General features: G+C 40.0%; 1 protein-coding gene across 2 annotated transcripts in view; it reads right to left on the bottom strand.

The window, feature by feature from the left end:
- Positions 1 to 27,851, bottom strand: part of Rnf144b (ring finger protein 144B) — a 177,488-nt gene extending 149,637 nt beyond the window's left edge. Inside the window, exons 1-3 of one of the 2 annotated variants that reach the window (XM_019207329.1) lie at positions 27,677 to 27,851; positions 26,758 to 26,823; positions 25,736 to 25,872 (exon numbers count right to left, since the gene is read on the bottom strand). The gene's annotated coding sequence lies outside the window, so the exon portion shown is untranslated. Of the gene's footprint in view, positions 1 to 15,833; positions 16,053 to 25,735; positions 25,873 to 26,757; positions 26,824 to 27,676 lie in introns of those variants that run through there. The other variant, XM_019207331.2, reaches the window with a different exon arrangement.
- Positions 27,852 to 27,940: the final 89 nt, after the last annotated feature.

Consider the following 27,940-nt stretch of genomic DNA (forward strand, 5'->3'; position numbering starts at 1 on the left):
TTTTTTTTTTTTTTTTGGAGACAGGGTCTCACCATGCAATTAAGGCTGGCCTTGAACTCACTATACAGCCCAGGCTGGCTGTGAACTCACAGTAATCCTCCAGCCTCAGCCTCTCTAGGGCTGGGATTAGAGGCATGTGCCACTATGTCTGGCATTAGGTTCATTCTAATAAAAAAAAAAGTTTTTGTTTTATACAATATAGAAAGAATAATATAAGCTCCTCTTTGAGAAGGGAAAATGTGAAACTAGAAATATGACTCTTTTAGTAGAAGTCTCTCCTTGCCTTCTAATAAAAAATTACAAAGCAAGTTACTTAAACACAAAATACTTTAATCAAATCCTATATTTCAAAATATCTTGACATGAGCTGTTATTAAAGAGGCTGAATTGGGGGTCTAATGTATGAAAAGAGCATTGGTTAATTACTACTCAACTAAGGTGGATGATCTGAACTAAGATTAAAAGTAAATAGGGCCAGGGATTTAGCTCAGTGGTGCCAGCGCCTGCCATGCAAGTGCAAGATCCAGAGTTCAATCCTGGGTACCAAAAAAATTAAAATAAAATAAAAGCAAATATTTTTTTCTCTTCCACAAATGATAAATTTCTCTGTGGGGTTTCTTCCTAGTTTTCACTGGGAGGAAAAGTGCATTCTTGTTGTCTACAGGAACCTGCTTTATAAATCTGAAAAAGCAAAACTTTATATCTGCACTTATCTAAAGATTTGTCAACCTTTTTTTGCAAATATCTTATTTGAAAAGTCAGAGCAGGAGATAATACCAGGTCATAAATTATATATCCTACTCATAATTTACAAAATGTATGAATACAAAATGAATTGAATAGGTCTTTAAGAATTATGCTCCTGCCCAGAGCTAAATCTTTGTCCCACCAAAACTGTACAAGCTGCAGTGTAGTTTCCAGCACTGGACCCACCAGCTTGCTGTCTCTGGGTTGCAGCTGTTTCAACTAACTCGGATCATTGTAATTAAAGAGCTTCTCACAATTTCTGAACCCAAACACAGTGTGGATAACTGTTCATTCATAAAAAGTATGAAAAAATAGAGTTTGTTTTAAAAGTAAAGGTTGACCGAAAGCCCCAAATCATTAAGTCAGAAACTAAATTACTACTTGATGGTGATGAAATAAGAGCTCAGAAAGAACTGAAGAAATTGAACCATTAAGGCCTTAAATTGCTAACTACCTATATTAACCAGGGCAATTTGAAATTAGAAGCATTTTTCTTCCTTCAAAGGAAACTCTCTCCTCTATACAATCAAAGGGTTAGATTAGAGAAATGATTTCTAACCAGAAGTTATTTATGTCAGAGAACCTAAGGAAAACTGCCAAGCACACATATCCTTCCACATCCCAGAACTACTAAATCAGAATCATGAAAGGATTCTGATACACATAGTTTGTAAATTCTAAATCTCTGAAGCTGCTTCATTGGGAAAGGGAACCAGTAAGAAAAGAGATCTATAGAATTAAGTCAAAAAGGCTCTGCTAGCAACATTTTATTGATTGCATAGTAGAACTTTTGTGAAAGAATAAGTGGTCTCCATCTCCTTGTATAGCTGTTGAGAAGGATTTAATGTTAGACTTGTATGTCAGACTTGTCTAGAAAGGGGAATGGGCTCTGGCCAGAGTTTCCACTGATGTCTCTATGAGACTCCTTTGGAAACTTCTATTTATTTTGTGGCTGAGTTGATACTATACCCTAGGGATGAAGCTCAGTCAGCTCACTCTAAAGCTGAGCTAGCCCATCTAATAATACAGCCATGTCTTCTCAGAGTTCCACCATGTCCATCTTTCAACAATGACTTAAAATTCTGAATCTAGCATATGTCAAATAATAAAAACATATATTAGTTTAGTTTTAGTTTACTAGTCTATTGGCCTTCTCTGTTTTGACTTGTACCAAAAAGTTTTTAATCTTATTGCATTTTGGATAATTTTAGTAAATATGCTTTAAAGCTCTAAACTATATTTTGAGGCAAATAAAGGAAAATACTAAACAACTGAATTATCCAATAAGTTTGTTGCTTTACCCTCACTAAGAAATTGAGTTAAATAACAGTGATGCAATAGTTTGACTAAATTAAAATTATAATGATTAGATAATTTTCTCATGCTTATTCAACAAGCCAGGAATAATACTTAGAAATAAGATATAAAACCTGGAACTAAATTTACCAATAAATATAAAGTACTGGGAATTGAACTCGGGACCTTGCGCTATAAAGTACCTATCTTTTAAATGCATACTTTTAATGAAACATTAAAAGGTATTAAGTTTTTAAAAAGTATTAAATTAAATAGTGAAATATATGCTACATTTATAGATGGGACTTGATATTTTAAATATGCAAATTCACTCTGAATTAATCTACAGATTCAATGAAATTTCAACAGAAATTAAAATAAGGTATTGGTAAAAAAAGTCACAAAATAAATTTAAGGATTTCTAGTCAGTAGGGAATACTGAGCTCATCCAGGAAGCCCACCTTTTCCCCAACCCATTTCACACATTTTCCTGCTAATCTATATTTGTAAATTAATCTTAGTTACTCTCTTGTTACTAAGACAAAATACCCAACACCCACAAAAGTTAAAGGAGGAGAGGTTTATTTTACCTCACAGTTGTAGACATCCATAGTCAGCTGATTCCAAGGAAGGGTGGAATGGAAGAGGAGCATGTGAATAGAGAAACAGTCCATGGAATGGTAGACAAGAGGAAACAGCCAGCAGCAGCCTTCCTTCTGCTTTCCTTTCTATTCTGTCCAGGCTACAAGCTTATTCCATGGTGCCACCCACACACAGAGTGGCCCTTCCCATTATCCACACCCACAACTATGCTAAACCAACCAGAAAACTAATCCAGGATGACACACTCATGATCTAGTCACTCCCAAAAGTCTCACCTATGGACACATGAGGCTTTGTGGGGAGACCTAGATACAAGCTATAACATTCTACCCCTGGTCTCTAAAAGACTTATGCACATCCTTTTATGCAAAGGCTTCCCAGGCCTTCTGAAATCTGGGTGGAAACCTTCCTGACTCCACAACTCTTGCATTCTGTATGTACCTGAAACCAGAACTACACGGATGACCCCAAAGTCTTCCGCCAGCTGGAACAGTAGCCAGGATTTCTTCTTTCTTTAGAGCCTTGGATTAGTGCCAGGATTGCTGAGTACTATGAACTCAATCCTGAGGAACAAATTCCCTAGGCCACAGTCACTCTGGGTTGTAGTGCTCTGGGGCTCTCTTCTCAAGTGGGTCTTTCAGCTTTGCATTTTTGAGGCTGCAAAGGGTGAAGTCCTGCTGGTTCTCATGATGCCCTCCTGCTATTTCTTCTATTGTCCAGTTCCAAAGTACTTGGAATCATTTCAGCAACCAAGTTCTCCTCTGCTCCATCTTGGCAGTCTGTAACTTTACTGAAGTTTCCTTTCTGACCAAACTCAAAACTTGTAAAATCTTTTTGATAGACTGCTTGTTTTTGATTCTCAAGTTATATAAGGCTAAAAAAAAAAAAAACCCCACAGTATCCATGCTACTACCTCAATATTAGACTGCCTTGAAATTTCTTCCACCAGATCCATTAGTCCACTGCCATTAATTTCAGTCTCATACAAACTCTGAGAAAAATGCAGACAATTTGCTGCCAAAGCATAACACACATGGCTGAGAATCTAACTGCCAATGTAATCTTTTTTTCCCAACTGAAACCTCCCAAACCTAGTCTTTATCAACTGTATCTCTATTAGCATTCTGGTCCTCTGAGTTCTGACCAGAATCTCCCATCAAGCTCAGCTTACAACATTCCAGGGCTGCTTCTTCAGCCAGCATCTCCAAATCTTTCTAAACTCTTGCCACAAACCAATTCCAAAAGTTCCTGAGCCACACAGTCAGGTAGTGTCACAGAAATGATTTCACTTCTCTGGTACCAAAATCTGTCTTAGTTAATCTTTTGTTACTGGGGGAAAATACCCAACACCCACAGGAAAGGTTTATTTTACTTCACATTTTGTAGATTTTTTTTCAGGCAATAGCCAGTTCCAAGGCAGGGAGTCATAACAGAGGAGAAACAGTCCATAGCATGACAGGCAGGAAGAACCAGCCAACATCAGCCTTCCTTCTACTTTCCCTTTTATTCCATCCAGGCTACAAGCCTATTTCATGGTGCCACCACAGGCAGCATGGGCCTTCCCATCATCCACACCTTGAACTACGTTAACCAATCAGGAGACTAATCCAGTATCACAGACCCTTAATGCAGTATCATATATCCATGATTTAACTACTATTCCCAAAAGCCTCTCCAATAAGTCCATGAGGCTTTGGGGGGACATCTAAATACAAGCCATAACAATGCTCTGGATAAAATATGATTAAATATTTTTAAAAGCATAGCCAGAGGAAAAACTAGAAAGAAAAAACCCAAGAAACAAAAAAGTAACCCAAAACCTACAGTGTTGATTAGCAATTGAAGATCTACTAGAAAACAATAACAGGACATGCACCATGGTCTGTAGGGCTTATCTACCATATGGAGCTGGAATTAGGCACACTATATAAAGTCAGGAGGAAGGAAGGACTAGAAAAACTCCTTCCTCTCAAAAGAAAAGCAATAGAAAAATGTCTTGCCTCCTATAAATAGAAAAAGAATCACTCATGAAAAATTAGAGATTTAAACCTGTTGACAATACAAGGAAACAGATCAAATGGCCTCTACACAGGATTGGAAAGTAGATCTGAAAATTAAGAAACCAAATAGGCCTTGACAAATAAAATGTAAAACTGCCTAACAGGAACACCTTCACAACTCAAGATACATGAAACTCACATGCTGATGAATTTATGGTCATCAGTGATGAGGCATATAGGCAAATAAATCATCCCAGAAAAGAAAGGATTAGGGATGGGTGTGGTGGCACACATCTGTAATCCCAGAACTTGGAAGGCTGACGCAGGAGGATCACTGTGAGTTCAAGACCAGCCTGGGCTACATAGTGAGTTCCAGATCAGTCTCAACTACATAGTGAGATCCTATCTCAAACAAACAAACAAACAATCAAACAAAAAAGAAAGGATTAGGAAGTGAAACAAAAGAACTCATTGCACCTGAAATACAGATGACATAGCTCTAAGAATTTCAATGTGTTTTAAATGTTTGACAAAAAATAGAATAAAACCCATATGACATTATAAAATAAAAAAAAGATTTCAGAAACTACCAAATAGAGTTCTAGAATTAAAAATATATTTAAGGGGAGAAAGTAAGTCAGTATAGTAGATTATATTGTTGTTCAAAAGTATTTCTCTCTTCCTTCTTCAGGCAGGAGCGAGCCTGCTTTGGTAGATCTTATATGGTATAACCTAGCATAACAGCATAACACAAGAGAAACAAACCCATCACCTTCACAGATACCACTCACACTCAAGAGGGATACTTCCTTCTCAGGGTGTATACACCTGCATGTGGGAATCTTGAGAGACTGGATTTTGCCACAGGGGGAAAAACAATAGTAGAAGTTATTTAATATTCATCATCACACAACTCTTTAGCAGAGCACTTCTAGCTCTTACCTACACTAAAGGAAGTGCATATGGCACCTAAAAGAGCATTAGAGCAACCAAGCATTACCCTCAAGATCCTAAGGCACAGCACGAAACCACAAAAGACTGGGTCAAACTTCCATGCCAAGGCATTGCCCTTCCTCTATCCTCTCAGGCCAATTTAAATCCTACTTCTGGATAAAAAAAATTCCCTTCTTTTTTTTGTTGTTGTTTTTTTTTGTTTTGTTTTTTAAACACAGGGTCTCACTGTGTACTTGAAACTGACCTGGAACTCACTATGTAACCCAGGCTGGTCTCCAACTCACAGTGATCCTCCTGCCTCAGCCTCCCAAGTGCTAGGATTACAGGCATGCGCCACCACACCTGGCCAAAAATTCCCTTCTATAGAATAAATTACACTTGTTTTCTGTCATTGTGAATACTTCATATATAACTCATATGTGTTTTTCAAGCTGTCTTTTCAACATTTAGGAACACATTATTAGAACATGTTATCTGGATTTATCTCTTGTCACTTCACCATTAAATGATTTTGACTGAATAATACTGCAAGTTCTGGGAACATAATCTGGAAACTAATAGTTCAAAGCCCTTTTAAAATTCTCAAATGCCGAAGAGAGAAATCCATTAGCATTCTTGTTTATTCTAGAGTTTATTGGCTTATGGGCATCATCTTCATTGTTTTACAGGAACATAGTTTTTTTAATTGATCAGTGGCAGAATAAAAATGGTGAACAATTAATCTTAGCTGTTTATTGCTTCTGTGATTCTCTGAAAACAGGAGTAAAATGTCCTGTGTGCTTATTACACACAGGCACTATCTCAGCTCATTTCTCCAGCTCTGGAACAGATTGCAAATCTCATTTTAAAATTGCCTAATATATATTTAAACTGATTAATTAAAATGCTCCTAGCATCATTTTTAAGAAATGAAAATAGTTGTGACATTTCTGTGAATAAGTTTAATTCATATAATAATCATCTCTGCCCTTTTCTCTTTTTATGTATCACTGAAAAATGATAGATGACCATTATAAAGAGCAAGCAAGACCTGGGTGATATAATAAGAAAGTTACTCTGTTTTGTCCATTGCCTCTTCATGATGGTTAATTTTATATGTCAACATGACTACACTAAAGGATACCCAACTTGCTGAAAAAAATATTATTTCTGGGTGGGTCTGTGAAAGCATTTCTAGAAGAGATTGACATTTGACTTCATAGACTGAGTTAAGCTCACTCCTTGCCAAAGCAGGAAGGTATTACTCAACCTATTCTAAGTTTCAATAGAAGAAAAATGCAGAGAGAAGGCAAATTCTCCACCTTGAGTTGACTTCAGTTTTGTTTTGTTTTGGCCTCGGGATCAAACTTGGGACCTTGCACTTGCAAGGCAGGCGATGGAATCATTGAGCTAAATCCCCAGCCCTCTCCTCCTTGAGTTGAGACATTTGTCTTCACCTATCTTCAAACATCACACCTCCTGGCTATTGGGCCTTCACACTTGAAATGAATTATACCCTTGGCTTTGCTGTATCTCCAACTTATAGTCAGCAGTCCAAGGGACTTTTCAGCACCCATAATTGTGTTAGCTAAGTCTCATTATAAATCCCCTTGTATGTAGTTATATAGCTCCTATTGAATCTATTCTTCCGGAGCATCTTGACTGAGACTGAGTCTTTCCTTGCCCTTGAACTAAACTCAGGACAGTTGTCATAACTTGTCTGGTCACTGAAAATTTTCCAAGTCACTCCAAGTCCAAAAAAATCATCACAGTTCTGTTATCAATGTATCCAGTCCAATGTAACACTCAAACTGTTCCAACTTCAACTAAAGTCAAACTTCTTCCATTCTTCAGCTATGGCCTGCTGACCATTGCACCGGGAAAGATGGACATGCAAAGGTTGCTTTCTCCTGATTGTTAATTTAGGCAACTCCAGTTTTTGATACCAATCTTCCATTATGAAGATGAAATGAAGGGAAGAAGAGGCAGCAAGAAAGTTCTCCTTCAAGATAGATGAGTGACCTGAGGAAGGATAGTGATCTGCAGGCTTGGTAAACATTTACAGCTGACTTTTTCTCCTGAACCACAGGGAGGATGGTGGTGGTACGGATGAGAAGTTGGGAAGCGGAGAATCTAGTGCACCACTCCTATCACTGAAGATTCCTTTTTGCAGATGACTACTTATGGCTCTTTTCTCAGTTTACCCTGGTGGGGTCCTGGTGGTCTCCTTACATATAACCTGAGATAACCCCAAGCCAGGTTATGCTTCAGCATGGTCTACCTTTTGTTCCTGGGAATAGCCCTTCATACTGTGCTCTGACAAACCATGGGACAACATGCTACATCTTTATTGCTCTACCATCAGAACAGCTACCAGATAATACTCTCCCTGGGGAGATACATATTAAACACTCCAAATAATCTCCATTAAACTCTTTTTCTCTAGCCTTGAATTGAAGGGGTAAGTACCTCAGAGCTATTTCTTCTCATGGTAACCAAGAGAAACACACTATCAACTCTCTAAAAATCATCTCCTAGTCATTAGTTTCTTGGCCTTTCCAACCTCTTATATCAGCTGGAGATGGTCAGTGAGTTAAGTTGGTTTCCAAACAATCTAAACAGGTTTTCCTGTGCTTCCTTTCCAAGACTACAATGTGCTCTTATCTGACTTTGGAATGCAACCTCTATTGTCATGAGCCACATTTAACACTAAAACTAAAAAGGTTCCATTCTAACATCCTGAAACTTCTATAGTCATATTTCTATCAAATGGCTCGTTTTTGTTTTTCTAGCTCACAAAATATATACATTCTGATAGTTCAAAAACTACCGGAAGTAATTCCCTGAAATTAAATATTGATTGAACATCCATAATCCAAAAATCCAAAGTGCTCCAAAATCTGAAACACACAAAGGCAGGGGCTCCCAGAGTCAGGGACTCTTACCTCTACACCCTACAGTATACCGGACTGAAGGCAAGAGCTTGCATTCTCCCAGCCAGGCTTCTCCTTTTCTATGACTGCACTATGTACAAAATAATCACCCAAACTGAATCCCCAGAAGTTATCTTGGATTCCTTCCTTAACCTGTCACATCCAATCCATCACCAAGTCCTGCTAATGCTATTTATATGTCTCTCCCACTTAGTTCCTCCTCCCATCCCCTCTGCCTCTGCTTTCTCTAGTGCCCTCATTGATTCTGTCCCATTAAAGATAGGAGAGTGGACTATGTTTATATGTTAATAAAGAATCGACAGACCAACAATGAATGTAACTGTACCGTATCCCTAAAATGTACCAATAAACTCAATTAAAGCTGGAAAAAAAAAAAAGAATCGACAGAGAAGAGCTTGAAAATACTTAAAAGAAAAGACTGATGAAGGCAGATTTCAGAAGAATGAGAAGTAGAAACTTGAACCCAGAGGAGAAATATAATCCTTAAGGAGCGAAGGAAAAATTCACCATCAGAGATATTACTTTTCTCATAAGGTTAGCATGTTCAACATTTTAATGTTATTTTTCTCCCATGCTGGGGATCGAACCCAGGGCCTTGTGCATGTCAGACAGGAGCTCTACCCCCATGCTGTACCCCAGCTCTAATGTTAATATTATCCAAAGTAAGATAATGTTAGATGGTTATGTTTTTATTTTATTTTGGTTTTTTGAGACAGGACATTTCTATGTAGTTCAGGCTGGCCCCAAACTTGTGGTGATCCTCCTGCCTCAGCCTCCCATGTGCTGGGATTACACATGTGCACCACCATGCCTGTCTTATTTTTAATACCTTTAACAAAAAACAATATAAATGATAAACTTTTCAGTCTCCGAATTTTTTTTAATTTTGCTATGCCTTCAAGTCCAAATTTGATTCCCCAATCTGAGTTACTGATCTCTCCATTCCTTACCAATTCCCTTTCTCCTAAAGGATAAACATACTTTTCATGGCTGTTCACGCTTTCCTATTTTCTATGTACTCACTAATCATTCCATTGCTTCATCTCCTACCTGCACCTCTCTGCTGAAATTGCTGTGGCTGAAGTCACACTAATCTCCTAATTGTCAAACCCAGTGGTAGCTTCATCGTTCTCATACGACTGCTGTTTTGTTAAATTTCTATACTCCCTGTGATTCCCTGGCTTGATTCTCTCCTGGTCTTTCTCCCGTGCCTTGGCCACTCCATCTCTGCCTCCCTCTACTGACTTCTCTCCTGGGTCTTCAGAGTATGATAGCTGAAGGTCTCTTCTTGAGCCACATAACCACTGGGGCGTTCTCCTGCATTCCTGCTGTCTGTCATAAATTTGTATTCTGACAATCTATCCAACTATCTAGGGTAATCTTTCCAGCTCTGCTCAGCAAATATTACCTTTCCCAGGAGTTTAAACCCTGCTTTTTAGATGAAGAAAATGAGGCTAAGATAACTAACCTGCAAAAGATTCCAAGTAGTGTTGGGAAAGTATTCAATTGACAACTCTTCAAACCCACAGGTCAAGGTCCCTCAGCTTGAAAGCAATTGTTTCAAGGATAAAATAATTACAAAGGTGTTTGAAATCTGGGTGCCATGGTCTGAATATGATTTGTGTTCCCCAAGATTCCACTGTGACTAAAGGCTGGTGAGAGGTCCTTATATCATTGGGAGTTCACCCCTTGGCTTCTTTTGAGAAGAAAAGGAGGAAGCGTCACCCTGGCTGTCCTCTTTCTCTCCGTTCCTGGTCCCACATGTGCTCACGTCCATGTCCCACACACTCACACCATTGCTATCTGCCAGAATGTAACATGGGTGAGATCTAAGCCAATGCCAGCACCAGGGCCTTGAGCTAAATGGACCTTTCTTCTTCATAAGCATCCTGTGTCAGACGCTTTAAGTATAGTTGTTTTTAATCACTGCAAGACTATTGAATTCCACACACTAAATATACTTAAGCTACAATATAAAAACACATGGAAGCCAGGAGTGGTGATGCACGTCTGTAATCCCAACATGACGGGAGGCTGAGAGGAGAATCACTGTTGAAGCTCAGCATCAGCAACTCAGTGTCTTAGAAAGGCCCTGTCTCAAAATAAAAATAAAGGAATGGGGATGTAGTTCATTACAAAGATCCTGGGTAAAACACTCAGTACTGCAAAACACAACACCCCCAATGGAGACTTTAAAAAGACTTTTCAAACGTTATAGTCTCTAAGAGATTCTCACAACATCTGGCTCTCCTTTGAGAAGTGGTGTGAGATATGGAAAGTGGTACATATCCTTGGCCAATGTGCCAACCTCTTGGAGTCAGAAATCTGTGTAAAGGGGATAATAATGGCTGCTCCTCAGACTGTGAAGATATTTTCTTTATGTAAAATGGTAACAAATTGTGGTACTAATAAGATCACTTCTTGGTATCTTATATGATCTCTCAAGGTTGAATTCAATCCTGCCAGGACAATATGTCAGGATAAAGTCTTTTGTAACTACTGAGAAAAGAAAAACATTCAAGGGGCCAGGGACTTAGCTCAGTGGTGCTGCTACCTGCCTCGCAAGTGCTGGGTCCTGAGTTCGATCTCCAGTACCAAAAAAAAAAAAAAAAAAAAAAAAATACATTCAACACTAGTATCTCAGAAAGGTAGATCTTCAACAGGGACAAGGTGAAAAAATGAGACCCAACCAAGACCTGTCATGTAAAGGTACAAGATCCCAGGAATGAATGTAACTGTAGTGTATACCTGTTATGGAAGGAGAAGGCAAGTGACACACAGAGAGGCAGCAGAATGGAAGTAAAATAAAAAAGTTTACTTCATCGATGGGGATCGATCACACCTAATGGCGGTGCCCTGATCGACCCCTCCATTGGGCTACAACTCTTACTTTTATAGGGTTTTACAGCTTTGATCTTACTCAGTTGGTTACATTGCATTTTCACAAATACCCAAAACATGATAGCAAGGCAGTTGAATTCCAACCCGGATGCAGTTATTTGTTAAGAAGTTACCTTTTAGATTCATTCAGTTGCCTACTCTACCGGGGGGAAGGGAGCTTGTTTGATTAACAAAGCTAACAATGGTTCTTTTCACTTACAAACTTTTGTTGGGAGGCTAGGTATCTCCAGTACTGGTTGATTCTGAACTAAGCAGGTTGAGGGGCAGAAGTTATCTTATATTGTGACATTTCCTAAATTTTCATTTATTAAAGTTTTCCCTATCATACCTAGAATGTACCAATAAACTCAATAAAAAGAAAAAAAAAAGAAAGGTAGATCTTCAAGATGGAAGGTAGATCTTTAAAACAGAAGATACTGAAAGACACAAGCATGAAGAAGTGGGACTTTGGCCAAGCGTGATGGTGCACGCCTGTAATCCCAGCACTCGGGAGGCTGAGGCAGGAGGATCGCTGCAAATTCAAGACCAGCCTGAGCTACACAGTGAGACCCTGTCTCAACAAAAAAAAAAAAAAAAAAAAAAAAAAAAAAAAAAAAGTGGGACTTTTAGCCAGGTGTGGTGTGGCAAACCTGCAATCCCAGTCAGAATGATTGCAAGTTAGGGTTCAGCCTGGGCAACTTAACAAGAGCCTGCCACAAAATAAAAAAATAAAAAAGGATGGAGATGTAGTCAGTGCTCCTAAGGTTCAATCCCCAATATTGGGGGAAAAAAGTAGGACTATGAAAGGGTTCTGAGAATTAGAACTTCTAATGATTATTTCTATTATTTCAGAATAAGACTCTGGGGAAGAGTGTGAAGGCCAACTATTCCTGAATGATTGGCTCATTTAGTAAGTCCCGGGCCTCACACACCATGAACTCACTTCTTCCCTCTCTCTATACCCATCTGTCTTGTGAACCACTTTTCTTCTGTCAGCCAGGTGAACTAGTCCCCGCCCAGTGTAACAAAAGCCCTGGAGCCTGGTGTGGTGGCTCACACCTGAGATCCCAGCACTGGGGTAGGCAGAGGCAAGAGGACCACTGCCCATTGAGTCCAGCCTGGGCTACACAGTGAGTTCAGGTCCAGCTGGAACTACAAAGTGAGAACCTGTCTCAAAAAATAAAAAAAGGGCCAGGTTTTCATTATCTCACATTTCCATCTTTTCATTATCTCACATTTTTTTCTTTGTAGATGGGGAGGGGAGGAGGGGGTGAAGGGAGGGCAGGGGTAAGGGGAAAAAATGAGAATCAAGACCTGTCATGTAGAGGTACAAGATCCCAACAATGAATGTAACTGTACTGTATCCCTAAAATGTACCAATAAACTCAATTAAAGCTGAAAAAAAAAAAAGGGCCAGGGATTTAGCTCGGTGGTGCCATTGCCTGCCTCATAAGTGTAAGGTCCCATTCAATCTCTGCTACCCAAAAAAATAAATAAATAAACCAAAAAATAAAATAAAGCCCTGGATAATTTTGTAAGTTACCTACATTCCTTTAATGCTACTTTTAAGCTTCAATGGAAATTTAGTTGAGATTTGCAACCCATTTTGCTCCCTTTGCCAAATTACTGAACTCATATAAATTCATTCCCACTGAACAAAATCCTCACTACTACAAGAACTGGAAAGATATGAAATTTAATGTCTATTCTCAAAGTTTGGATTAGCACTTAAATATTCATCTCATCTGTAGAAAGAAATGATTAAAATCTAGATGACTTCTAAAGTGCCTTCCAATTTTAATACTACATGACTATTTCAATATTGTTGAATCGCTAGGAAATTAACATAGTACAATGAAATAAGGCAAATTGTGATGCAAGCTGCACTAACCCTACTCTCTGCCTGGGCAAAGGTATTTCTTAGAATACTGAACTAAAAGTGTAACTGCATTCTGCAACTTATGCAAACATGTTCTAATTGATGGGAGGAAAAAAATACTCAACCCAAAGTGCCAGCAATTCCTCTGTAAACTGGTGTGGCAGGAGAGTGCAGGGTCAGTAAGGCATCGAGTTACAGTCTAAATTAAAGGTCTGTAGAAGAGCGGCAGGGTCTAATCATCCACTGTCAGGCTGCCAGAACTGGATATACCACCCTTACTCACCCACAAAGGACTGTTCTGCTTAGGCCAAGCAGGCAGCAGACTAAGGGCTTCAAATACCTTTTTTAACAAAGAACTTCGAACTCCAAACAGATCTTTATAGAACTGTTTTCCGTGAAGCTCTTAGTTCTGTCATATTAAAATTTCCATGAAAAAGTAATCAGAACCTAATGCTTATAATATTCCAACAGAAAAATATTGGTTTTGTTCCTATTAAAAACATGTCACATATATATATATACATATATATATGTATATATATATATATATACACAGAATGTAAGCTCCAGATCAAGTATACACCCCTATACACAAAAACCTTAGGAAAATAATAACATTTTTGCCTAAACCAATAAAATTGTACTCTGGTGATAACTACTCTCATTAAGCCAATGTTCTGCAAAGATCAGCAAGCAATAAATCTGTCTGCATATTTTGTGGGATGCGCTGCAAACACTAGATCTATAAAGATGAATTAAGGTCACTTTAAAAATTCAAACAGTATTTTCTAGACTTGGTTGGGCTGAATCATATGCATCTGCACTATTTTTCCTGGGGGAGAGTTAATTTTAGAAAGGAGAAAAAGTTTGCCAGGAAAACAATCACACTGGCACAATAACTAGACAGTGAGTCTTTTCTTAAAAGTTCAAAAGGCTTTAGTCTCCAGCTTGTCCTTAATATTCTCGAAAGCAGGTACTGGATTATCACCTCTATTCCATAGCAGGCATGTTATTTTATAAAAAAAGAAATACATCTTTTAAACATTTTACCATGTTATAATTTTTTTTTTCAAAATTGATCCTTCACCTCAATTTTCCAAGACAGACAAGTAACAATCATTGTTTTCCTTGGTAGCTGCCCTCTGATGGTTTGAGAGCTACTTAGAATGTGTCAAGCACATATGTGGACATACAGGAAAAGCAGCAGATGTACATCCATGACAAAGCCCAAGATGGAAAGCCAGTTAGTATTTGTGCAAATACAAGGTAATTTACAGGCCCTCTTTACCAATTCAAGGTAGAAGAGTTTGGTTTAAAGAATTAGGAACATAAACAGGATCTACATTAATTTAGATGATCATTCTTCCTCCAGGTGCTTAGAGATAATAGCCAATTGGAGACAGGTGCCTTAAAATAAGCAACAGGTTTAAAATACCAATGGTTTGCATTCCACCATTGACAAAAAGCCAGTTGAGGCCAGTAGGGAAGGAACATTTTCTAATTGCGAGAATAGGCCTCAGCCCTTTCTAATCCCCAGAGTGCTGCTGACAGAATTCTCACATTTTAAAATTTGATATTAAAAGCAAACTCTTTAACCAACTCTCTGAGAGTCCTATAGCTGTGTTTCAAATGAATGTTACCCCCTCCCCAAATTATCATCTCAGAGTTAGGGATACTGAAACGATTTCAAGTTAAGGGAAAATGGCTTCACTCCTTCGCCCCGTTCCTGTCTTCTGTTCACACTTACATTTCCAGGTGCACTCTCCCTGTTCCACACAACCTTACAGATGGTTTCGTGGACTATTGGGAGAGGGGATCGCAGTAGGACTTAAACTGTAACATTCGCGCGCACGTTCAAGCACACACGCACCCAGCCCACATCTAAAACAGGATCTCAGGGTGGGGCCCGGTTTGGTTTTTTTGTTTCCCTCCAGCGCCTGAGTAAGAGCTCTTGCGCTTTAAACTGTAATAAAGTTCTAGCGTTATTACCCAGAAAACCTTGTCAACTTAGTACTTAACAAGGAAAAACAAACAAAAAAACCCTAACCTATTGTGTAGTGCAAATACAACATAAATTTTCGCATTTACCACATTGGAATCAATATTCTTCCCAAAGTTAACATAGTAACGGGGTGGGGGGGGGTCTGGAGGAAAAGGAGCTACGGTATTTCAAATTGGATATTATTTCAGATCCTGGGGGAAATCAGTGCGTGAGTGCTTGCGCCAGACTCCTGGAGGGGAAGGAAGACCTCTGCCTCCCGCACCCACTCAACAGCCCAGGGCGAGGGCTTCTGGAGTCGTCCCGGAGAAAGGGCGAAAGTGAAGGGCGGAACCTGGAGAGGAGGTGGGGGTCCTCCGGCCGCGGGGAAGAAACGCCGATCGCTTAGGATCTGAGCCCCTTTCGGGCCGCCTGCCAGCACGTCAGCCCGGCGCCGACGGATCCGGGGAAGAGGAAGGTGACAGTGCGGGGGAGGCCGAACGGGCACCTGGCTCTGAGGGTCCAGGAGGAGCACGGACGTAGGCGGCGCCCGGTTCGCTTACCTTGAGCCTGGGGTCTGAGTGCGCAGCTGGGAGTCCCGGGGAGCGGCCATGCTCCACCCGGGGCGCGCACCCGCTCGGGCTCCGCGGTGCACCTTAGGTGGCGGTGGCGGCTTCAGGTATCAAAGGTGCGTCCCGGACCGCTCCTCCTCCTCCAGCCTCCCAAGTTCTGGCCGGCCCGCGTCCCTTCCCTCCTCCGCGGGCGCGGCCGAGCCTCCCCTGCCTCTTCTCCGAGAGCGATGCCCTCGCCGCCGCCTCCTCCTCCTCCTCCTCCTCCCCAGGGCGCGCGCGCCTCCTTCAGAAACGCGCTCTCGGGGAAGGAGGCAGCGCCAGTGGTCCTGGCAACTGGGGATCTGGACTACTTCTGAAACCCCTTTTAAAATCTTAGACCTACGCTGTGAGGTCCAAGACACCCTTTTTCAGGCCTGCCTCCGCTCTTTTGCCCACCACATCACTGAACGTCTGATGTTCACGTGAAGATCGCACGGAGGCTCCCCTGCCAGTCATTTAAATTTTTCCAAAACAAGCCTTGCATTTTTGTTGTTCTTAAAATGTAGACATTCCTGCTATTTAAACTTAGGTCAAGTTGGCCCGAGGAAGAATTTGTTCAAGGCTCCTTGGCCAGTCACTTGTCAGGGCCCTGAGTCGGGGAGGAGCCATCAGCTACATCCTGGGTTTGGTTACTGAGCCGCCTGGCGGCTCTTCTCATCTAGGAGAGACACAGTTCTGAGGCTCGAGTTCCAGGTGAATGTGTTCAAAGAACTGTAATGAACGAGCTAGCAAAGGGCAGAGCTCACTGAATAATATAGAAGCTAAGAAACAATGGAAAGGGATGGGAAAACATCACCTAATCCCCACTGGGAACATGGAGGACGAATTGTCAGATGACACGTACTTAGGTGTTCATCCACCTGTTAGTATGTTTAGGGAGTATGCAAAGGCAGCGCAACATTCATAGTTATAACTATGTCATATCAAAGGCTGATAGGATTAACTTCTTCCCCGGTTTTTAACAGAGCCCTGGAAAATGCAAAGACCTATTAAAGAGATTCCATAGAAATCCTTTATCTTTTCTAAATGTATCAAATAACTTTATGATTTGAAGGTTTAAAAACATGGGCAGGTATTAATAAAAGTCAGGTTTCTCTAGTAGGCAGTGTAGATACTGAAATATAAATATTCACCAAAGGGTGAATGTGACTCGGGGCAGGGTCTAGAAGAGTGAACTAGAAGATAACTTCCTTGTCCTCAGGAAGCTGAAGTGAGGAACAAACAGGCTGTTCAGAGTAGATGCTCTCATGGAAGCACACACGGAGGACAGTGTGCATGAGAGGTGAGGGGAGAAGTAATTTGGCCTGGAGTATAAGTAAGAGGAGAATGGTTACCAGCAGGAGGAACAACAGGAAGAGAACACCAAAAGTAACGAAGAACTTAGCAATTCAGAGAATTTAAAGAAGTTCATTTCGGCTGTACAACCACCGCTTAGAGGCAGGAGTGGAGAAGGCTGGCAAGAATGAGGACACAGGCTAAAGGTAAGTGGAGGCCAGATCATGTAATGTCTACTAGGCCATGTTTTAAAATTGCACTTTATTCCACAGACAACAGGGAGGCAATGAAATGTTCTTGGCAAAGTAATGTGAAATCAGATTTTATTTGAGAAACACTACTGGCTATAGGCAGAGAACAGAAAAGGATAGGAGGTAGGATAAAAGTAAGGAGGATGAATCCAGAAAAGCTCAAAAGGGACACTTAAATCAGTGTATATCAGGATAGAACTTCTCATATCTCTGTAGAATCTAAGTGCAGTCGCAGAAGCACAGCTTTCCTGAAAGGGAGGTATGGGAGGAGAAGGTGGACCAGTGGTGGGAAACAACTGACAGACAACAGAGGTAAACAGGAATTAGAGATGGAGAGAAAATGGCTTTTTTAAATGAAATATTTTATCTATACAGGGACTAGCTAACACAGCTCAAGGATAAAAGAGAATGTTGATGGGCCAGGGATTTAGCTCAGTGGTTCCACCACCTGCCTTGCAAGCACAAGGACCCAAGTTCGATCCCCAGTACCAAAAAAAGATGTTAAAAAAAAGAATGTTGATTTGTAACTGAGCAGTAAGTTAAAGGAAAATCTCAAACACAGGAGTCATGTTGACATATACAGTTGTCCCTAAGTACTCATGAGGTCAATGGTCCCGTGACCCCTAGATACCAACATCTGTGGATGCTGAAGTTCTTTATGTAAACTGGTATAGTATTTGCAAATAACCCTCATACATCCCCCCTACACTTTAAAGAATTCCCAGATGATTTATAATACCTGATATAAATGCTATGTAAATAGTTGTTTTACTGCATTATTTAGTGAATAATGACAGGAAAACATGTTTAGTACAGACAAAACCATCATAGACTTAAGGACATTTTTGATCCAGAGTTGGTAGAATACTTGGATGCAGATATGGATTCAAGATTCATAGGTATGGAGGGCTGACTATATGCATGTGTATACTGTGTTACTTTTCTCTACAAAATACCAAACACCCAAAGTTAAAAGGGGAGGGTCAGGGTTTGGCTCAGTGGTTCCACTGCCTGCCTCGTAAGCACAAGGGCCCCAGTTCAATCCCCATTACCAAAAAAAAAAAAAAAAAAAGTTAAGGGGTAAAAGGCTTATTTGGCTTACAGTTCATGGAAGTTTTAGTCCATAATTGGCTCACTCCAAGGCAGGGTAGCAAAGGGCAACAGTTCATGGCAGTGGAAGACAGCATTAAGGGACCTTAACAGTGCCTTTCTGCCCTTTTTATCTTATTCAGATGTCTTAGGGTGGGTAGTGCTTACACCCTCAATCCTAGTACCTTCAGGCCTAGCCCCTCCATGAATCAATCACACACTCTAGATTCAGCTACCTCTGAAAAAGCATGAGACTTTGGGAGGACATCTAAATACAAGCCATAACATATATATTAACACACACACACACACACACACACACACACGAAGAGAGGGAGAGATATTTATTATAAAACATTAGCTCATAAAATATTAGCTCAGTAATTATAGAGCCTGAGAAGTCTCCGCCATCTGTTGGCAAGTTGAAGACCCAGGAAAGCTGGGTGTAATTCAAAAACTTTAGATCCACAAAGATGATGGTACAGGTTTTGAGTCTCAAGGCCTGAGAACCAGGAACAATGAAGGTTGGAGAAGATCAGTGTCTCAGCTCAAACAGTCATAGAGAGTGAATTTAGCCTTCCTCTGCCTCTTTATTCTGTTCAGGTCCTTGATAGATTGGATGATGCCCACCTACATTAAGGGAGGGCTATCTGCTTTACCCAGCCCCCCAACTGAAGTACTAATCTTTTCTGGAAAAACCCTCACAAACTCTCCCAGAAGTAAAGTTCAACTAGCTATGTAGATATCCTATGGCCCAGTCAAGTTCACAAATAAAATTAACCATCACATTATCTTATTTTGATTCTCTTTTATCTTATTTTCTCTGTCCCTGTAATTTCATTCTTTTTTTCTTCTTCTGTCCCTGTCAGCTTTTTATCACTAGAACAAAATACTTGACACAATTAAAGAAAGACTTTTTTTGGTTCATTGCATCAGAGATTTCAGTCCAAGCAGAAACATCATGGTAGAAGGGCATGGTGGCAAGCTGCTCACCTCATGGAAGCAAGGAAGCAGAGAGAAAATGAAAGAACACAAGAAAAGTTATATTCTTCAAAATGACCTTTTCCTGCAAAGATCCCACCTTCCAACAGTGCATTTGCCGTGAGCTCATCTATCAATAGGTTACTCTATTGATAAGGTTAGCACCCTCACAATCCAATCACTTCTCTATACATCAGTTAATACAACAAGTTAATTAACTGTCAAGATTAACCATCACGGGTTTCTCCAGTTAAAATGGCAGAAACCATGTCGCTACAGTTTCTAACTTTGTTGCAGATCTAATTACCAAATGGAATGAAGCTCTCTACTTGATTTCAAATTCTCAAGGGAAGGAGAAACTGGACTTACTGAAGTCAGACATGATTAAAAAAACAAAACATACCTACAAAAATTCTTCAGGGCAAGGGATTTAGCTCAGTGGTTCTCCCACCTGCCTCACAAGCACAAGGTCCCAAGTTTGATCCCTGGTACCAAAAAAAAAAAAAAAAAAAAAAAATCTTCATCTACCTGTATAGATTGAAGCCATTAGATGCAGAATGAAGAACAAAGGTGCTATGCTTTGTATAAACGTCTTCCAAGAGTCCATGTGCTGCTAGGTCACCAAACTGTGGATCTACTAGAGGGGAGGGAGTAGAACCTTCAGGAAGGTCTAACAGAAGGAAGTTAGGTCATTGGTAATGTGCTCTTAAAGGGGATACTGGGAACCAGGCCCTTCCTCTCTTTGCTACTATGAGGTGAGCAGCCTCCTCTGCCATGCTCCCACCATGATATGCTGCTCCACCATACGCCTAAAAGTAACAGGCCAACTGCCCATGGACTGAAATTTCCAAAACTGTGAGCCAAAATAAAACTTTTTTCTTTTTAAATTAATTTATTTATAATATTTTCTATAGCAACAGAAAACTAACAAGAAGGGTATCTCAGGAGATTGAAAGAGCATCTCTTCAAAAAGGGTACTTCAGGCCGATGACTCAGTACATGACAGTTATAAAGGCAGAAATGTAATTAAGTAACTATGATACAATTTCTTGTGTACCATAGTAAGGGTATGAACAAAGTACTAAGAGAACATACAATGCAGGGGCGAAAAAAAGGATTTTCAACCTTAGAGACATGAAATATTTCATTGTGAACACAATGTCTTAATGGCTTGATCAGTTTGCCAGACACACTAACTAGTTTCTGGGATTTGAAAGATTATTCCTTGTTTGGTGGACTAGTTTTTTGGTAAAGGAAAGGATGAAGCTTCTAGGAGAGAGACCAGTAAAATTATTATAATAGCTGAGCAGGCTGATATGGCCTGAAAGACAAATAGGTGAGTATGAAAGACAGAGGTTTAGAATCCAAAATACTTGATGTGAGGGGCTGAAAAGGCCAAAGATGATTTCAAATAGTCAAATATGAACAATAATGTAGACAATGAGATTAAATGAACAAGTAAAAAGAGGGATTTGTTAGAGAATAGTTCTTTTAAAATAATGAATTTCAAATATTGATGAGATATTTAGTGAAGGTATCCAATAGGTAGTTGATACTAGTATGATACTCAGAGAAAGCCAATTGCCGAATATATTGATATGGACTTTGTTAATCTAGAGTTCACAGATATGGATAAGATCACCCACTGCAGTCAGGAAAAAGGGAAGAACTAACAGCCTATGGTTAATTGATGTCAAGCCAGAGCTAAATCCCCAGCCATGTCAACCATCATTTGAATGGCTACTAGACACAAGATAGCTAATGAAGGAAGAGAATCAAGAGAAAGCATCATCATGGAAGTCCAAGAGGAAAATAAGTTGTGTTTTTTTTTTTTTTAAAGGATGGTAAACTGTCAAATGCTACACAGAAACTAAGTAGTATTACAGGAGAACTTAGAAGAGGCCTTTTAGGGGATTTAGATCAATGGTACTTTTGCCCGCCTCACAAGCCAAGGTCCTGAGTTCAAAAGCTTTTGACTATTTGGAAGTTGTTCATTTTTCTAAAACCAGTTTTAGTGGAGTAGTAAGAAAACAAAGTACACTATATTAGATAAGAGTTTCTCACTCTCAGCACAATAATGTGGCATTTTATATCACTCAATTCCTTGTTGTGTGAGGCCATCCTGTGCCTTTTAGGATATTTATCAGCATCCTTGGCTAAACAGATACCAACAGCACTCCCAGTTTTAAAAACCCAAAATGTTGCCAGATATTATCAGATGTCCCCTGGGGGCAAAATGCCCTGCACACTTCAGAACCACTGCACTATATTGTATTGTGAATGTTTCCCAAAAGCCAATACTTTTAGGCTTCCCATACCTTGATGCAATGAGTATGTTAGAAACTTGAAGAATTGGAACCTAGTGGGAGGGGTCTTTAGATCAATAGTTACGGCTTTGAAGAAAACTGTGGGACCCTTGTCTGTTCCTCTTTTCCTTCTAGGCCATGAGGTGAGTGGTGTTGCTCTGCTACATGCTACTGTGAAGATGTGCTGCCTCACCAGTAACCCAAAAGCAACAGAACCAGTTATTCATGGACTGAAAACTACAAAATGGTGAGCCAAAATAAAGCTTTTTACTTTATAAATTGATTAGCTCATTTTTTGTCATAGGGACAGAAAGCTGATTAACACAGATATGGGTGGAAGAGACCAATGTATTAAAAAAATATTAAGACATAGCATAGCATCACCTTAACTTTTTTTCTCATTTAAAAAAATCTGTTTACTATAAATTCAGTTTTTTTAAACTCAACCCTGCCTAGGACAGGTGCTCACTCAAACCTCCTATTCCCTTAAGAATAAATTACATTGGGACTAGGGATTTAGCTCCGTGGTTTCGGTGCCTGGTAAGCGCAAGGTCCCAAGTTCAATCCCCAGTACCAAAAAAAAAAAAAAAAGAATAAATTACATTGGGACTAGGGATTTAGCTCCGTGGTTTCGGTGCCTGGTAAGCGCAAGGTCCCAAGTTCAATCCCCAGTACCAAAAAAAAAAAAAAAAGAATAAATTACATCAAGAAACACTTTATTTATAAAAATCAAGACTCAAAATAATATTTATAGGACTATCTTAGAGTTAGATGTATCGCCTTGAGAATTAGATAACACCTCATCCTGACAGTCTTGGGACTGTTGACACTACCTTGCCATTGTGTGGAAAACATTTTTCTTACTTTGATGTTATGACTTGGTCAACGATGATGATAGTAAATATAACCTTAGCACTAAATGCCAGTGCACAAGCAAAAAATCTCCTGAAGAGATGGTCTTGTTCTTTCAGCAAACAATGAATATATCAAAATTCTATGCTTCTCTATTTCTTTCATTCCTTGGAACAGTTGATAAGGTGCATTAATGAAATGTATTACAAATGATACTTTATGAAATTTAAAGAAAAACTAGTTATGAGGGTCAAAGGCCAGGTAATCACTCATTCTCTTCCAAGTCTCACTATCATTTCTTCACCTTCTCTGACTGCTTACCTAGCATAGCCTTTCCTGGCCATTGCCAAGCTAGAACATTGCTGATTATCAACCAACTGGATATCATTGCATTTAGAAACTCTCAAACTTAATCTCAAATCACTAAACTGTGTACTTTGGCTCTTTTTACCAAAATAGAGTGTGACATCTTGTTTTTAGAACCAAATGTGTCACTATATTTGTATTTATGACTATTAGAAAATAATCTGGTCATCGGGTTATTCAAACCCAAGTCAATATCACTGCACAGTCTTTAAATAGCATCCAGACAACAGATTTATGCCACTGTGTAAGGACCCAATTCGGGTACATTTCAATTAAATATTTTACAAGTCTTCACTGTGTGTCAGGCACTGTGAAAAGCACTGTGAATAAGAAAAGCATGAACACGGTCCCTGCCCATGATGCTTATAATCTGGGAAAGATACATATGTATATGCAAGAGCTAGGTAAGTGTATGAGAAAGACTGATATGATATGCAGTGGATATAAAAACTTCTCAAAGACAATATAAAAGAAATTTTAAGAACCAAGTTTTTAATAATGCCAAAATAAAGCCAACAGATAATTTCAGGCACACCCTCTGTTCCTCCCAATTGTACCCTATTCCAATTATTGGCCCCTTCCATGGTACTCATCACTATTCCGTATGTGCCCCATATCAACTTGGTCCTTTGCTGTTGGGTGGAATCCTATGACCAATCTGACCACTGACAATTGAACAGCCTTAGAGAATAGTAGTGAGGATGAGTTCTTTTCCTGTTCACTTCCCCTACCACTAAGAATATGAAAGACTTGTGTGAGATGGTAAATCTTCAAGACCAAAGCAGCCTAAAGCAAAAAGTAAGGAGCATGAATGAAAGTTCTGCAGAGTTGTCTGAACTCATGGGAGATCTTTATTAGGTCACAGAAAGAGCCTGTTCTAAAACACCCTCACATCACTTTAATTTAAAAAATTCTAGACCTTTATAAAGAGTTTATTTTGGCTTGCATTAACTCAACAAATAAATACTGATTGAACACCAACTACGGGTTAGGAATTGCCTTTGGTTCTAAGACTACAATAACAAAGCCTCAAGTCTGCAGCCTCAGAGAGCTTACATTTTCGTGGGGAAAACAATAATTTCAGGTAGTGATAAATATGAGAAAAAAAGATTTTTCTAATTCTGTTCTTTTCTCACATCTCCTGTCCTCGCTTTCCTCTTTATTCAGCAGTCTCTATCATCCATCGCTGTATTCACATCCTCGACCCATTACCCTTTTCTCCTTTCTTTCTGCTTTCACGGCAAAATTCCAACATGGTTAATTTCTTTTCCTTTTTTTTTCCGTCTCTGAATACAAAAATGCTGACTATTGTAACCTCGACTTCCTGACCACCTATCTCAGCAGGTGCTTGCAGGAACTTGGCAACGTTACTATCTTGTGCAACCAGTTTACCTTCCATTCATCTACACTACGACTAGTCTACATTTGCTTTCATGCTCAAACTGCCAGCAATCTGCTCCCACTCATTCACCATCAATGGTTTTGTCCCTGATCTCACCGAGAAACTGAGAGATCTTCTGAAACCTCTACTACATTTGCCAATCCCCACCCAGAGCCTGTACATGTATCTTGTCTTCCCTCCTGTTACTGTTATTTTAAATGTGTCCCCAAATTTCATGTGCTGTAAACTGAATCCCTTAGTTAACTCATATGTCAATGGCATTGGGAGATAATTAAATGAAGTTATGAGGGTAGGGTCTCAATGTTGGCATTATGGTAGTGGCTTTATGGAAAGAACAGATGTGACCTAGCACACTTGCTCTGATGCATGTAATGCCTCTGCCACATTAAGACACAGCATAAGGCCTTCCCTAGATACTGCCACCCTGTTTTCTGATATCTCAGCCTCTATAACCATAAGCTAAATACATTCTCTTCTTTTATCTATTACTTGGTCTCAGGTATTTTGCTCCAAAAGCAGAAAACAAACTTACGATTGTGTAGAACCTGTCCACTGTCCTACCTAAGGCCAACTTCCACTTGTGCACTAGATTTTGTCTCCTCTCATCTCCGGTGGCAGACAGACACGTGCCACCAGATCCCTTATCAAGGATGGATCTACTACAAAGCTGCAGGCCTGTGGTCAACAGACTCCATCTGTTAGCTCCTGCAGGATGTGCCAACACTGTAGCGTCATTTCACCTGCAGTCATGCCCTTCTAGGGGCAGCCCACAGGCAAAGACTGGGCAACTCCTAGGCCAGTTATTAAGATATGCTGAAGCGCAGTACTCCCTCCAGAGTTCCTTACAGGGTTGGCTGAAGTTTCATCTCTTCTTCTGCCCAATCTTGTTTCCCTCCTCTCCTCATAGGTCTTGACCCATTAATAAACTTTAGTACCCCAAATTGTTTTAGCATCTGTTTACAGACACCCAACCTGACTTACCTACTAGAGATTAGCTTCAGCTACTATCTCTTCCCGCTCTTGCATCAATTTTCCCTCTCTGATTCTCATCATCATATAAACATATGATGACATCTCCTTTCTTAAGAAAACAAATGAGTTACTGCTCAAGTTACTCCTTGCTTCCTTGTACAGCAAAATTTCTGGACAGAGTATCTGAATCTATTTCTTGCCTACTTGTCTCTCTATATCATCACTCCTGGCAGTTTTCATGTTCACCCCCTCCTCAAACATACACCTAGAGAAATAGCTCTTGACAGTGTCACTGATAACACATTATTTGATGCATGGTCAATTCTCTTTCACCTGACCCGTTAGTAGCGTCTGACTCACTCTTTCCCTGGAACACTCCTTAGTCACTTGGCTTCTGGGACATAGAGTTCATCTGATTCTTCCCCTAACTTCACTGGCCACAACGGTTCCTTCTCTTCTCTTTTGCTGGCTGTTCTTCTTCTCTGAACCTAAAAACACTGGAACAATTATGGGTATAAAATTAAACTCTCCTCATCACTACCCATATTCACTGTTAGTGATCTCATCCGACGCCAGAGCTTTAAATACATGTTGATAACTCCCAAATTTGTATCTTGAACTACAGCTTCTTTCCCTGAATGTCAGACTGTCACACTCAACTGCCTATTCTGAATTTCCATTTGATGCACACAAGAATATCAAACCTAGCCAGGGAGTTAGCTCTATATATATATCCTATTATGTCTAAAACAAAACAAGCAATTCTCACATCCTACACACCTCCCAGAAAAAAAAAAAGCCCTGCCCCCAACCTTCCTCATCTAAATAAATAGCTACTCTGTTCTTTTTTCTTTGGTAACAGGGATTGAACTCATGACCTTGCACTTGACTGGCAGGCAGCCGAACCACTGAGCTAAATCCCCAGCCCTAGTATCCTATTATGTCTAAAACAAAACAAGCAATTCTCACATCCTACACACCTCCCAGAAAAAAAAAAAGCCCTGCCCCCAACCTTCCTCATCTAAATAAATAGCTACTCTGTTCTTTTTTCTTTGGTAACAGGGATTGAACTCATGACCTTGCACTTGACTGGCAGGCAGCCGAACCACTGAGCTAAATCCCCAGCCCTAGCTACTCTGTTCTTAACAGTTGTTGAATCAAAAACCCAAAGTTATCACTGGATTCTTGCTCTCATCACCCCACGATACTTTTAATCTTTAAATTATATCTAGTCTCTACTCTTACTTTCTCAAGTTCTCTTTTCAAATGTCATCATCTTAAGGATGTTAACCATCAAACATGCAAAATAAAGTCCCTTCCACCCTACTGGTACTTCCTATCTCCTTTAAATTGTTATACTAGTATTTGCCAAATATGTTCACCTGTTTGTTCATTGTGTCATCTAGAATATAAACTTCAAGGGCAGGCATGTGGTCTTGCTCTAGCTTCTAGAAGATTCAAGCAGAAAATTCAATTAGTATTTTTGAATGAATGAATAAAAGAATGGTATACAAACAACAGTCTTGGGGAAGAAGCATTTGAGCAGAGAGCTAAATGATATAAAGAAGCAAAGATTCAGAATGAAAAGCAGTACTGGCAGAAAACAAAATTAATGTAAAGCCCAAAAGTGTGAATGAACTTGGCCTTATGGAAGTACAGCAAAGGTTTGTGTGGGTGAAACAGCTAACTTTGTCAGAGAGATATGAGAGGCTGTTAGAAGCCGGATTACTTAGGAATTCATAATCCTGATAAGGATTTTAAATTTTATTTCAAGTATGCTGGAAGTCAATGGAGGTTTTAAGTGATAAAGTACCCAATGTGGTAATTTTCTTTAAATTCACTTTGACTGTGGCAGGAGTAGTAGGGGGTGGGAATACCAATGTGGAAGGAGCAGTCCAGTGACCGCGGGTATACTGCAACCCACTCAAAGAGCAGAGAGTGAGTTAGATTTCAGTGTGGCCAGTAGAGGAGGACGCGGAATAAAATTTGAGAGTATTCATGACAGGAGTTACTTGGCTTTGCCAGAGGCGCAAAAGGAAAAGAGGATCCAACGAAAATATCTAATTTTTGCCCTGAGTCCATTCAAGCAAATGTAACCAGCCCTATTTCCATCCAGTGTTTTTGAACTGCGGACTTTAAATGTGCCCTAGAACAGAGAGGGTGGGAGAGAGAGAGAGAGAGAGAGAGAGAGACAGAGAGAGAGACAGAGACAGAGACAGACAGACAGACAGACAGACTGACTGAGATTTCCCCCGTATTTACAGTACGCAGATGTAGTGTGGCTCGCGCCGTGATGCGAACCTTGCCAGCGACGGGTCTTCCTCCTCACAGCACCTCACGAGCGCAGGTCCTCTGAGATGCGCAGACCCGGGAGTCCTCCCGCAGACAGCTCTGGGGCATAAGTGAAACCGCTCAATTATTAAATCCCCCCCGCCTCCGTGAATGCGGCCGACTACGATTCAGGGGATTTCTAAACTTCCTCCAAACCTGCATAATTTTAGACTCTTCTCTCCTAGATTTGCATATGGTTTTTTCAGTCAGCTTCAGAATGGCTGGGACTGATTA

The sequence above is a fragment of the Fukomys damarensis genome, unplaced genomic scaffold (genome assembly GCF_012274545.1).
Source record: "Fukomys damarensis isolate Sample0158 unplaced genomic scaffold, DMR_v1.0_HiC HiC_scaffold_10, whole genome shotgun sequence".
NCBI lineage: Eukaryota > Metazoa > Chordata > Mammalia > Rodentia > Bathyergidae > Fukomys > Fukomys damarensis.